This window comes from Euprymna scolopes, chromosome 9 (genome assembly GCF_053919585.1).
Source record: "Euprymna scolopes isolate OS-2025 chromosome 9, ASM5391958v1, whole genome shotgun sequence".
Taxonomy (NCBI): Eukaryota; Metazoa; Mollusca; class Cephalopoda; order Sepiida; family Sepiolidae; genus Euprymna; species Euprymna scolopes.
This window is the reverse complement of record NC_136490.1, coordinates 1927501-1942210: the sequence shown is the minus strand read 5'-3', so window position 1 is coordinate 1942210 and position 14710 is coordinate 1927501. Positions and strand designations below refer to the sequence as shown.

At 37.6% G+C, this 14710-nt stretch overlaps 1 pseudogene; it reads left to right on the top strand.

Annotated features, from left to right (window-relative positions):
• Window positions 1-1156: 1156 nt before the first annotated feature.
• On the top strand, window positions 1157-1275 carry LOC145285120 (5S ribosomal RNA; annotated as a pseudogene).
• Window positions 1276-14710: the final 13435 nt, after the last annotated feature.

Sequence of the window (14710 nt, the reverse complement as noted above, 5' to 3'; positions counted from 1 at the left end):
TTGTTTTACTGAACGAAAATTGAAATTTCACACTGTAGTGAGACAGTGATCTATAAACTGTAAAAATTATTTGAAATTTGGTCGAAAAATTAGTGAGTGGTGAATATCTAAAGCAGTTCTAAATGTTTAAAACTGCCAATTCACCATATATTCAAACACTACCGTATTTGCATTATATATATATATATATAGATATATATATATATATATATGAAAGTGAGATTTTGTGTGTGTAAAAACACGTTTCAACCTATATACTCAACGAATTTTTGAAAGTTTGTATATAGGTTATTCAGACATATGGAAAAAATTTTAATCAGTTTTCATCGAGAAGAAAGGGCTGCTAAGGGGTAACAATTGAAAAGTCATCAGATTTCATCTGTTTGACAATTGTTACACGAATTTCGAAAACACTTTTTAATGGTTAGCGTACTTGACTCAATGTCATTAGGTGTTGTTTTCGATATCATTATTTTTTTACAAGAAGTGAATTGTTCAAAAAATGCATAATACTCAGTTACTTTGCGGTTTGTTTGTTTTTTTCATACTTCGTTTTTTAAAGGAATTTATATTTAATACAGGGCAACGCCGGGTATATATTCTAGTATATCCACAAAAGTCAGAATGTGTGTAAGGCCACTTCTCAATTTATATACTCAACGAATATTTTTATCTTCAGATTTGAAATTGGATATGCAAACATGTGCAAAACTTTTAAATCCGTGTTCATCCGGAAAAAAGGGTCAAAATTGAATAATCGGTATGTGCAGTTCATCGGATTGTTATCTGTTAGCTAACTGTTTCACGAATGCGCATGCATGAATAATTCACATTACAGATTACTTATGTAAAGAATAAAGTATTAAAAAAATTACAGTCGTGCCACGCTGGTTTTATGGTTATCGTACTTGACTCACTGTCTTTAGGTTTTGGTTAACAGAAGAGCAGCTTATATAGCCGAGGTTATATCTACCCGTTAGTCTAAAGGAGGTGAATCTGGTTTATTCCCCCGGGGAGCTGGTTGCCCTGCCAGGACGTAATTACAGTTTCAGGAATGTCACCACAACAAGCCAAATAACTCTCCCCGTCAAACGATAGTGTTGCTTGTTTGGTCATATTTTCTATTTATTATTTCCTTTCTTCATCATATTCGACTATATACGGCATAATCACGTTGACACACCGGTTCCCGTCAGATCACCGAAGTTAAGCAACGTTGAGCCTGGTCATTACTAAAATGGTTAACCAATTTGGGAAGTCCAGGTGCTGTATGTAGGAGGACGTCGACACCTCCCGACAGAAAGTTGCAAAAACCTAACGTCGTCATCTCCCCTAACGGGGATATACATGCGACTGGGGACCACTTGTGAATTTCATACTCCCATGAAACTTCCTCCTTCGGAAGAAGCCGGTTAAATCCTGAATAGGGTTGGTGCTGACTGCACACATCACATTCGACTATTAACAAACACAGTAAGAGTTTGGTCATTTGGTAAAGCAAATGCGAAATGTTAGATACTGGTGAGGCAATGCCAGAAGATGTGCTCTGAACGTATATACCATTCACTGGGCAAAGCGGGGGAGGGCAGAGCGGTAGCTCTAGATATATCTAAGGCTTTTGACAGGGTATGGCATGAGGGTCTCCTCAGGAAAATTAGATCATACGGTATCATTGGTAGAATAATTAAATCCTTCTTAGATAAGAAACAAATCCAGGTTGTCATCGACGGTCGTACATCTAAACAATATGATATAAATGCGGGAGTGCCCCAGGGGTCTATACTTGGACCTCTACTGTTCCTGATATTCATAAATGACCTCCCCGACAAAATTTCCTCTGAGATGGATATATATGCTGCTGACACCACACTCTATAACAGGAACGACAGGAAAACAAATGAACACATATCTAAAGAAATGGCAGAAACACTAGAGGATGGCCTCCAGTCTGTAGTGGAATGAAGATAAAAATTGATGCTCACGTTCAATGCCGCCAAGACTAAACTAGTTTCATTCAATAACTACAAGAAACCTTCTATACCACCAATAGCAATGACCAACGACTCTTTATCTGAGAGTACGTCTTTCAAGCTCCTTGGCCTTACGTTCACAGGAAACATGAGTTGGAACAATTACATCGAGGGCATTACCAGGGCCGCTGCAAGGAAGGTGGGCTCTCTCTACCGTGCTAGAAAACTACTAACACCCGAAAGTATCCTGTACCTCTATAAGGCAACCATTCGCCTATGTATGGAGTATTGCTGTCATATTTGGGCTGGTACATCGGCTACTAGTCTCTCGCTCCTTGACAAGGTTCAAAAGAGAGTCGCAAATCTGATAGGCCCTGAACTGGCATCTAAGCTTCAGCCTCTGTCCCACTGACGAAATGTTGCATCCCTCTGCCTGTTCTACAGGTATTTTAATGGTGAATGCTCTGACGAACTGCAAGCACTTGTGCCACCACGACGTGAACGTCCTCGACAGACCCGACAGGCTGACAAATCCCACCCCCACACTGTAGAGATCCCTAGATTCAAAAGATCTTTCTACTCCAGTAGTTTCTTCCCCAGAACCGCTAGACTTTGGAATTCCATTCCAGGTCCCTGCTTCCCCAACTGTACTGACGTGCAGAAGTTCAAGTGCAACGTGAACCGACATCTTTCTGCCCAAATCCCTACATAGTACCCCAGTAGTTGTTGCCCCTGAAAGTAGCCCCCTACACCAAAGTGGCAATGTGCCTTGTTTGGGGTGAAAATGTAATTAAAAAAAGAATATTTGATGATTATGGTCGTTATACTATTTGTAAAAATAGAATGTTATTATAGCAAAATAAATATTTACAGATAAAATTATTTATGTTAAAATGTTTTAATGGAAAAGAATGTTTGAACACAAACAATAATTTAAAAATAGGTTGACGCCTAGAGTCTGATGTAGCATTGCGTAGAGGTTACTTAAAGTGATGTGGACTTTAGGTATAGCTTGAAAAAGAGACGTATGATTTGACCAGTCCAAAATCAGGAGTGAGAGAGGGCAGAGTCAGTCGGAGTCACGAGAGAAAAAAAGACGGTCCACAGCTAGTGATGGCTCCTAGTAGAGGGGATTAAAAGTCATTAGTATGGGACCATTGTTGCAGCTTCCAGTGCGGAAACATCGGTAAATAAAGTTGCTGAAAAGATAACTCGATATTTGTTGATTCATTGAATCTTCTTTACAACTTTTCCGTTTATCCGTCAAAGAAGATCAAAGATGAACCAAATATGTTTCTTTAATTGGCCCGATATTACAACCACAAAGAACTGTATTTGTCCCTTTCTGTTGTAAATGCTATATGTCTTTTGTTAAACTGTAGTTTTTAATATATTAACACTGTCGCAAGGTTATACACGCATAAATTCAACGACTAATAGAAAAACTAGATTTGACGAACACACGTATATACATACGTCTTATAGATGACTGTGACACGTATATGCCAACGTATATACATTCGGTATTTCTTTTCACTCACGTCCACCTCTTACAAGGCAATATCGCAACATATATTACTATTTGGAAATATGCCTTGGAAAGATTAACAAGATGTCAGTTTGCGTAACATTTAAACTTCTGTATATATCAGTACAGTCGGAGAAGCAAATAGCAGGAAAGGAAATTTTAAAGTCCAGCTCTTCAAGGGCAGAAGCTATTAGAGTAAAAAATTTTCTGGTATTTAGAAACCTCAAAAGTAAAGGATGAGATTTGATTGCTAAGCGAATATGTCGTACATATGTATGTTGAGGAGTGCAACGAGTTCATCAGAGCACATTCCATTAAAATATTTGTAAAACAGGTATGGAACATTGCGGCGATGGGACAGGGGTTGGAGCTTAGTTGAGAAAGTGGAACTTATTAGATTGAAGACTCTTTTTGGACCCTATCCAAAAGGGAGAGACATGATAGATTGGACCCACATGTGGCAACAATATTCCATGCATAGACGAATGGTGGCCTTATAGAGGTACAGGATACTCTCGGGTGCGAGTAGGTTTCTAGTTCGATAGAGAGAACCACCCTTCCTTGCAATAGCCTTCGCAATGTCTTCAGTGGATATTTTTCACTTCATATTGCCAGTGAATTTTATACCGAGGATTTTGAAGGAAGAATTTATAGGTTGGGTATTATTTGTCGTAGATATCGGTGGTTGGAGAGGCGTCTTGTAATTCTTAAAGGAGAGCAGTTTAGTTTTACTAGCATTAAATATTACCATTCATTTGCGACCCCATTTCACTATGGTCGGGAGGTCATTTTCTAACGATTCTGCAATTGTCTTAGATTTATGTACATCTGTTCTTCCCTCATGCATATTATAAAGCGTTGTATCATCAGCAAATAAACCCATCTTGGACACAATATCATCAGGGCGGCAGTTTATGAATATCAGAAATAGTAGTCGTCCAAGTATCGACTCCTGAGGCACTCTCGCATTAATGTTATGCTGCTTGGATGTACGTCCTATTGTCCAATGAGGATATAATTACACAGATGTATTAGAAGAACATTTTATAATACTAGACGGTGCACGAGTTTAGAGACATAATATTAGTATATGATATATACTTCCCCAGAATACAACAGAAATACAATATTGTGGAACATATCAGAACAGTTATGACGAATTGAGATATTAGGAAGAAGTGTTTCAGACCATACTTAGCGTTAGTTTTTCTAAGAGCCTCGAATTTTATATTTATGAGTCACTGTTTATCAAGGCTTAAAGGATGAAAACATCGTTCAGAAAATGTTAGTTGAAAGAAGGTGTTTAAAAGAACTACTTTAAAACCTGACTCCTGAATTCTTTTCAAATCTCTGACTTATACTTATAAGAGAACAACCTATACTTATAAGAGAACGACCTATACTTATAAGAGAACGACTTCGCTATTTTCCTATATTGGAATCTGTAATTAACATCCTATGTAAAAAAAGAAATCCAAAAATTGTTTTTTTGTGAAGTACTATTTTGTTTTACTCGAAACAATTTTCTTTCTAATTAAATCTTTGGGGAAAATGTCTTGATTGGATTGAACAAGATTAAAAAACGATCGATTGCAGATTAAACAAGTCGAAATCAAATTCAAATGATTTTTTTACAACCGAACATTTATTGATCACAAGTTGGAATCTATGTTTTATCGATAGTCATTACACTTGCACTTTTTTCAGTTTCATGTTTTGCTGGTAAGATGGACATAGTTGGCGCTATATAGCTTTACTTATATACAATGCAACGCCAAAATTTACTAGACATTGCAAAATGGTTTCATTTATGTATTTCCAGCACAAATCAATGAAACATCGAATTAATAATAAGCTATCTCGTCAAACAATCAGATTTATTAAATACGATTGTCGTCCCAAAGGTAAAGCTTTCTATTTTTTGACTAAAAATGTTGAAAAGCTACAAAAAACAAGAGTGTTATCATAAAACCGAGCGACGTTTTGTGGCCCAGAATTTATTTTTCTATATAGTCACCACCACTCTTAATAGAGTTTTGTCAACGATAAACAATGGCTGTACAAAGGCGTCTGAGGCCTTGTGATACGAGGATTGTTCCAAAAGTAATGCATCTTACTTTTAACTTTTAAAAAGTTTAAGCGTTACGAGGATGGAAGTGGTACTATTTAAACGAGCGACCTTTTGTGCTCCAGAATTTATTTTTCTACATGGTCACCACCATTGTCAATACACTTTTGCCAGCGATGGGGTGTTGGTTGTGCATGGACGTCCGGAGCGGGCTTAGTTACTCACATCTCTGTCACAACTCTGAAATCGACGAACTCATCTATTAACTGCTAACATCAGCTGCATCGGCTTCGTAAATGTCCAATAGGCGCCGGTGAATGTTGATCGGTTCAATTTATTCTACATGGAGAAGCAGAATGACGCATCACTGCTTTTGATGGGGGTTGCTTTTTGTGGTTGCTTTCTGAGTCTTACATCGTCAATATCTGCAATAGAGAGATGAAAGTTTTAGATCATGAATGCATGAATTCAGTTATCATAACAATGCAATTTTCAATCTTCTCTGATCCATTCAGGTGGAATATATAAATAGGAGACGTTTTGGAACTCATCTATTAATTAATCGTGACGTTATTGTTAATTAAATAAGTAGGGGTGTAAAAAATGTAACTGGGTTTGACATCCGTCAGCCTCCTAACTCTCACTTCGCTCATTTCGTTCTTTAGTCCTCACATTCCACGTGCGATTCTTCAGGCATACGGTTAAGAAATGTTTTCAATCAATCTAACACTTATCCTTGCCAAGTTTTAGACCTTGGCGTAGTATTTTTTACTAACTACTTACATTAAGTTGTTGCATGTCTTGTCTGGAGCAATTTCAATAAAATAAATGCAGAATGCAACCTCTAAAATTCCTTCATTTAATACAGGTTTTGTAGAGTTTTTTTTTATTCTCGGTCTTAATTGATTTCGTGAATTTTCAATCTAGTTAAGTTCTGCAGGTTTACTTAGCCATTTTTGAATTCGGTTCATATTTGGACGTAAACTTGACGTTTACGTGAGAATTACAGAATATTTGCTTTGTTGAAATACTAGTCAAGCGAATGTGCATTTTCACGGATATTTCTCTTCAAAATATCTCTCATGGCCTACATTCAATTTCAAAAAACAATTGTAAGAAGAGGTAGTCGTGTAATTGTTAAGCAAGAGTTTCACAATCACTAATCACATCTCTCACCGAGTCGGCACAGCCTAATTCCAGTGTCAAGAATAGCGGGACGACTAGAAATAATGCCAAGATAAGAGAAGAGCACATGCAGCGCCTGGTATTCATAAATGGTCGCTTATTTTAGTATTGACCATTATTCCACCGTAGCTATGCGTTATCCATCTTCTCTTCTATTATTTAACTGTTCCTTACACATTGGGCATTAAAGCAACTCCAGATCGTAATTGATGCGCTTCCTGATTTACCGTTAAGATAGCATTATTCGTCGAATATTTAGTACCTTTCTTTCTTCAGACTTTTGCCATTTCATTATTGCCAAAATAAGTTTAATTTTCCTTAAATGCTGCTGGTTTGAGAAATCTAAGCTAACACGAACATGTTTTTACTTCACAAGTTTTTGTTTTTTTAGAGTTTTCAAAAATATGCCATATTAACAAAGTGAACGGCTAATTTTATTCGAACTTGCTTTTAATTCTACTAACTTCTGAAGTTCTTTAAGTGTAAATTTGGACGAGCGGCTCATTTTATCCCCCAACAGTTTTGACCGCATATACGGCACAATCACGTTGACACATCTGTTCTCGCAAGATCACGGAAATTAAGCAACGATCAGCCTGCCCAGTGCCAGATGTGTGACTATTTGGGAAGACTAGGTGCTGTATGTACTGCGCCGAGTCGATAAAATTTCCAGGTAGTCCGCCTCCCTCGCGGGGGGGGACCTCTGTGGCCTTCGGGCCAAGATCAAAGTGTAGTATCTGTTCCGGCAGATGGTGCAATCAAAGACCATTGCCCTTGTGGCAATCTTTTGGTCCATGTAGAGGCAACCCTATATACTAAATGGACTTCACTATCCAGTTCCCATTTCCCACCTCTCGGGAGCTGGTCCCCTTTTCCCTTCCCCCTCCCTCCTCTCTACACATTAAAAAACGGCCTTGTGCCTAATTTGCTCAGTGGGGAAGCAAATAAATATCTGGGGCTCGTTTAACTACCGTCTTTACTTATCTTCCCGAGATTATCATGGCTCTACAATTTGGAGAGCCATGGTCGCCGATGCCGTTAAAAACAGCAGGGCCGCTGCATGCATGCATGCAGTCTTGCCGTAGGTTCCGTTGCCTTTATAGCCTATTTGAGCTTTTGGTGGTTGAATCGAATAACACGCTTTACAATGTTGTACTAAACGAACTCAATGACGCAAGTATATTTATTAGGTCATTAGCAGTACCCGCTAACCGGCGTTGCCCGGTGGAAGCGTGTCCTCCACCCCCCTCGAAAAAAGTTTACGTACGGTTGTTGTTGTTGTTGTTGTTGTTGTTGTTGTTGTTGTTGTTGTTGTTGTTGCTGCTGCTGCTGTTGCTGCTGCTGCTGCTGCTGCTGCCCAACCCCTAACCTTCTCATGTTGCCAACTGCTTTCGGAATAGACACCTCCAACTGATGGTAAGAAAGGCTATCGGAATGCCAAGAACAGATGGAGAGAGTTGGTGTAGTAAAATTACTGAGCAACCCCCAGCCGTAAAAGAAGAAGAAGAAGAAGAAAGAAAGAAAGAAAGAAAGAAAGAAAGAAAGAAAGTAGCAGCGAGAGGAAAAAGAAAAACATTGACGCAGTAGGCACGCCGGATGGAGAGAGGGGAAAACATAAGAAAAACATCCATTTAGCCGTTGAAGCTGTGGTAATGTTGACTGGTAATTAACCAGCCTCCGTGACTAAAAATTGTTCGTCTCAAAGTTTTATTAAGAAGCAGAAGTTTTATTTAAGAACGAAAACATGTAATCCTATCCTAATGGAATGAAACGAAACTTCATCCGTGTATTTATCATTGATTATTGGTTTTATTAATTACTGCAATAATTTTACTTATCACTGTAACCCAAAAAAAATAAAACCAAAAAAAAAATAAAAATAAAAATAAGCCCAAAACAAACAAAAACAAATGAAGGCTTTTCGTTTCAATTTGACAAAAATAAAAATAAAAAGCAAAAACAAAAATAAAAAAACTGAGGAAAAAAATGGAGATGTTCCACGTAATGAAACAGGTTTTGTAGCGGGGGTGCCCTGCGTTGTTCTGGTGTGTAGAGGTGTTATTGTGTAGAGGATAATGACCAAAAATATAAATTGAAAATGTGCAATAAGCGAACGAAAATAGGCACATAAATAAACGTGTATAAATGTTAAAAATTAAAAAAAAAAAATTAAAAAAACAAAACTCCGTTACATTTCGACTCTGCCCCTTCATCCACTGGTCCACGGTGTCGTAATCGAAATAAGCCGCTCTCCAACTTTTAGCTTCGGGAGAAATAGAGTTTGAAAATATGGAGACAGACAGATATATATAGCCTTTTTTATATATTAGATTATTTGTGTTTAAACTTGTTTCAAGCATTTTTAGTTTGAAATAAACCTAGTATCCAGTCAGTTTAGTTAGAACAAAAAAATAGCTGCCTATAAGTCCAGCACGAAGACCCTTGATAATCGTTCAAAATCGAAAATTAAACAAAATGCGAGTAGAAACACAATTGAATGTTAACGTGCGAAAAGGTAATGTCTTATCAGTATTTTGCTTTAATTTTCGATTTTTGAGCGATTATAAAATTATTGGTGAAAAAATAGGAATGTCCCTAAAGATTTAGAATCGGCTGAAACTTATGGTCCTTTTAACTTAAATTTATATACGAAACTGATCTCTCACTCGAAATTCTAAAATAATTGTTTCTTTTCCCCACGTAATCATTTAAAAAAATATTAAAATAAAATTTTGAAGGAGTGATTCAGCTAAAAGTGTTAACCTACAAATTTGCTATTATTTCCATTACCTAGCAGGCTACCCGATGTTGCCCAGTCGTAAAATAAGCATAAATATTATATTTTAATTCGTTGAGAAATTGAGACATGTGCATGCGAGTATTATGCTTTAACTTAACAGTTCACTTTTTGTAAGTAAAACAATACTCGAGCTGAGATCGAAACCAAAACCTAAAGGCAAGTACGATAACCATTAGACCAGCTTGATACGATTTATTCTAAGTGTTTTCTAAGCTACTTATTCTCAACATAAAGAAGCTGTGATGTTTCACGGCGGTGCATGCGCATTCGTGAAATAGTTGACAAACTGATAAAAATCTGATCATTCCCTCCTGCGTTTTAACTCCTTAGCTGCCCTTTCTTCCGGATGAAAATGGATTTGGAAGTCTTCCATGTGTCTGAATGCCCTATATAATAAATTTCAAGTTTGTAGGTCAAAAATTTGTGGAGTATATAGGTTGAGAAGTTTCCTCACACACATTCTCACTTTTATAGGCATATATATATATATAGATAATAGTATTATTAGTTCTCACATAGGTCATCATCAGAGATTACTCACTGATAACAACCGGTGGTATTCCCTGGAGTCTGAGTGACAACAAGTCTTCCTAGATCAATTGTATATTTCACCTCTTTCGATAACCCTATAACATAATCCGAAAATCTGAAATTTGGGAAATATTCCTCATTGTATTGTCATTGTAGATGATCAGATATGTGTGACCTTAAGGTCTTCTACTTAACTTTAAACTTTACTCTCAACTTTTATCGTTTTCGAATCTTTGCTTGAAATCGTATAAAACGTCCGCTTTTTACCTATTAAAAATGACCAAACAGAAAAATGGTGAAAACGCACAAAGACAAATTAATATTTTAGATTCACAAAGTTTGTTGAAGTTAAAATTAAACGCTATCTATCGACGACAACCTGAACTTCATAAAGAAGAAGGGAACTGATATGGATTGGTCGAAGAGAATAGAACAAAATATCGAGTCGTCAATAGGAACGTTTGATTTACTGCAAACGAGAAGATAATCTGGGGAATTGCTGGCGCTGACACGTCGGATGTCGGGTCGCACTTTCCTTGAACAGATCTTTACCATCTCTGTCCAAAATGGCGACCGTACGAAATAAGTTAGTCGACCGTTTGGCGGTAAAAGTTAACGCTACTTAGGACAGCCATTGTTTTTGACAGGGTGTGATTAATATTTCAGATCGCTTCTCCTCTCACGTGCGAAAGACAAGAAACGCAGCGGAATTTCCTGTTCGAATAGTAAAAATGTTTTTAACAGTTTCATTCGTTTCATCAAGTGTGAAGAGTTTCCTTCTTTCCTTATTCCATCTCTTTGCTTCTCTTTACTTCATCCTTTTTGTCTTCTTTTTAATTCCCTTGCAAATTGCTTCGTGATTTACGGAAAGATTAACCAAAATCCAAACAGATTTTCAGGATTAAATAAATATAAATCAAGACAGATTTTATTGATATTGAAATATATATTACTTGTAGAGTATGGATATTAATTATATATGTATTTATGTATGTATGTATGTATGTATGTAAATATATATATATATTAATTATATATATATATATGTGTGTGTGCGTGTGTGCATGTCTGTATGCGTATTAATACATGTATGTATGTATGTACACTGCGTATAGACATCAATTTTATATGCATGCATGTATGTGTGTATTTATAGTGCATATGGATATTATAGATATAGTATGTATAGATATTAATAATATATATACGAATGTATGTAAGTTAAGAAAAGTTGAGCCTGGCTAGTCCCAGGAGGGTGAACATTGTGGAATTCTAGATGCTGTAGGTACTCTCTGCTTATCTCGGTATTTATTCCAGTCGTCCTGAACCTCCATTTGTCACTGGTATTTTATAATGACTTTTTCTTTTTTTTTACACGGTGGTCACCACTTATCAAGGCCCGGAAGCCGCTCAGGGATAAGGGTTATTGTAAGTACAGTGCGTTAGTGTGGAGATTTAATGAAGTGTCTACTTAAGGAGGCGGTTCATAAGGAATTTGTTTACTTTGGACTTGAAAATATCCAATTTTTAGTCAGGTGGGAAACAGGCAAACGGAACAGAGTTCCACATGCGTGCACTTCTAAGAAAGAAGGTTTGTTCATGGAATCTACGTTTTGATTTAGGCACAGATAAAGAGTGGGGAAAATTTTTGACAGTGAATTCAGCTAGACGGGTGTTTCTCGTGAAAGATTGGCGAGGGGGACCAGAGATTGGAGTTCAGACGAGAACCTGCCATGGAAATAACGATAAAACAAGGATAGGCTCGCAAAGTCTCTTCTGTGGGAGAGAGGTTGCAGGAAAGAGAAAATGGCATCCCCTCACTAAGCCACGAAGTCTATTTTGTACTCTGTCAAGGCAGGATACGCTGTTTTAGCAGCTCCTGCCCAGATATGGCAACAGTATTCCATCCTTGGACGTACTTGGCTTTTATAGAGATAGAGAATTGCATCAGTAGTGAGATATCTTCTGGAGCGGTAGAAGGATCCCGCCATTTTTCCAGCGACCTTGCAAACAGACTTGATGTACGTGTTCCATTTCAGATTAGGAGTAAAGGTCAAGCCCAGAAGGTTATCAAAACATGGGGCTTCTTCTAGACGAGAGCCATCCATCACAATTGATGCCAGATGGGGATCAGAGCGTTGATGATGTAAAGATAGGAGTCTGCTTTTAGGTGCATTAAAGGTAACAGCCACGTCTTCCCCCACTGAACCACGCGCTGAGGTCAGAGGAGAGAGAACCAGAGAGAACTTTGTAATTTACAGCCTTTGATGTGTTGCCGTAGATTGTTGTGTCATCAGAATAGATCTCAACAAATGATTTAAGTATGTGTTTTGGGACGTCATTGATGTAGATCAGGAAGAGAGTTGGGCCCAGGATTGACCCCTGAGGGACTCCAGCATTTATATTGCAGGCCTTCGATTTTTGTCCATCGACCACTACTCTTATGAGCCTATCGGAGAGAAATGATTTAATGATTGAGAAAACATTTCCAGTTATACCGTAGCTGGAAATCTTTTGAAGTAGGCCCTTATGCCATACCTTGTCGAGGGCTTTTGATATGTAAAGAGCAATTGCCCTAGAAAGGAAGCCTTTGTCAAGAGATTCACTAATCCTATGAGATAAAACCGCGGTAGATCTTGCAGAACGGAAACCATATTGTATGTCACTAAGAAGGTTATTTCTGCTGAGGTGGTTGACTATTTCTCTATTTAATATGGATTCCAACAACTTACTCATGACACACAGGAGACTTATTGGTCTGTACTGAGAGGGGGATAACTTATCACCTGAATTCTTAAATACAGGGCAAACTGATGAGGTTTTCCAGGGAGTTGGAAAGCACTTCTCCTTAAGGCAACGCTTAAACAGTTTCGTAAGTATGGGAGCAAATTCTGGTTGAAGCTTTTTTAACACTATAATTGGGATGCCGTCAGGGCCAGTTGCTTTACTGGAATCAATGTTCTTGATTAGCTTGGCAACCTCATACACAGATATTCGTATGTTACCTAGCTTGTTCTGTTTTATATGAGAAAATATGGGGAGTTGATGGCCTTCTTCGCATATGGTAGAATTAGCTGCAAAGTTCTTGGAAAATAGTTTGGCCTTGTCTGATGCTGACGAGATGACCTCTGGTCCATTTATAATGGTTGGGATAGAACGCACACTTCTGTTCAGGATCCTATTTGTTATTTGCCAAAACTTGTGGGAACTAAGCCGCTGATCAGCTACTTTGGATTTAACAGACTGGGCATATAGCTCTCTAGCATTTTTTATTACTCTTTTACAGTGGTTGCTGGCGTTCCTGAAAGCAGCTTTTGTCTCAGTACATCTATTACGTTGGTAGTTATGGAAAAAGTGATTTCTGTGCGCGATAGGAGCAGCACATTCTGGGGAGAACCATGGCTGGCTGTTAGGTTCTTGTTGGATTTTTTTAGATGGTATGAATCGGTCTATGCCTACAATTAACCATTCGGTCAGGTCTGATACTATAGAGGACACATCCTTTTTAAACATGGAGTGCAGATGTAGATCAGATATAAATGTACGGAAGCTATCCAAGTCAGCCATGGAGTATCGGTATACAGTACGGTGGAGGGGTACGTCTGGGGGCTTATTACATTTCATTTGTATCTTAACTGATACGATGGAGTGCTCGGAGGATCCTAGAGGAAAATGAACGGACCATGAATATAGCTCAGGGGAAGTTGAGAGAAAAAGGTCTAGGAGGCTTGCATATTGACCTGTAGTATCGGGCACACGGGTGGGATCGCGAACAATCTGAGTGAGGTCATAAGCAATGGCAAAATCATGACAAAACCTCCCCTCATCGTCTGTCTTATTTGAGTGGGTCAGCCATTCCACGTTATGGACGTTGAAGTCACCACAGATGTGGATGTAAGCCGAGGGATGTGCAGACAGGATCTGGTCTATTTTCTCAGATATACTCTTAAAGATAGTAACTCCGCTGTTATGGGGAAGTAGAGGGCAAATATAAATGCAGTGGTGTAAGCAAGTGCAACCCGGAAGCACATATAGGGTAAATTAAGTGATTTTTTTCTCTACTAATTCGCACTTTTTATTTTAAGATTCAAATATAAATAACTACATTTTATTTCAGTATTTAATTTATGTATTTCTGTTGTATTAAATGCTAGCTTCTTTTTTTTTTTTTTTTTCTCGTCCATAAATGTTTATCTACCAAGTTGATCTTAAATATTGTATAATCAATCCATTATATTATCATTTTCAGTCCCCCACCCCCACCCCTAATTTCTGGCTCCCATCTTATCTCGCAATTACTTATAACGTCACCAACTAACTTCGGAAGAACACCCCCTCCATCCGATTTTGTTTTATATCATAAGTTGCTTAAAACGTGATTAGTTAAAGTTCAGAATAAAATCACGCTTTCTCTTAACGGTTAATTTAAAAAAAAAAAAAAAAGAAATCTTCTGAACGCTATTAAAAGTTAAATTCTTCACTAGTTTGGAGACGCAATGCGTTGTTGTGATAAGTGATTTTTTTTCTCTACTAATTCGCACTTTTTATTTTAAGATTCAAATATTAATAACTACATTTTATTTCAGTATTTAATTTATGTATTTCTGTTGTATTAAATGCTAGCTTCT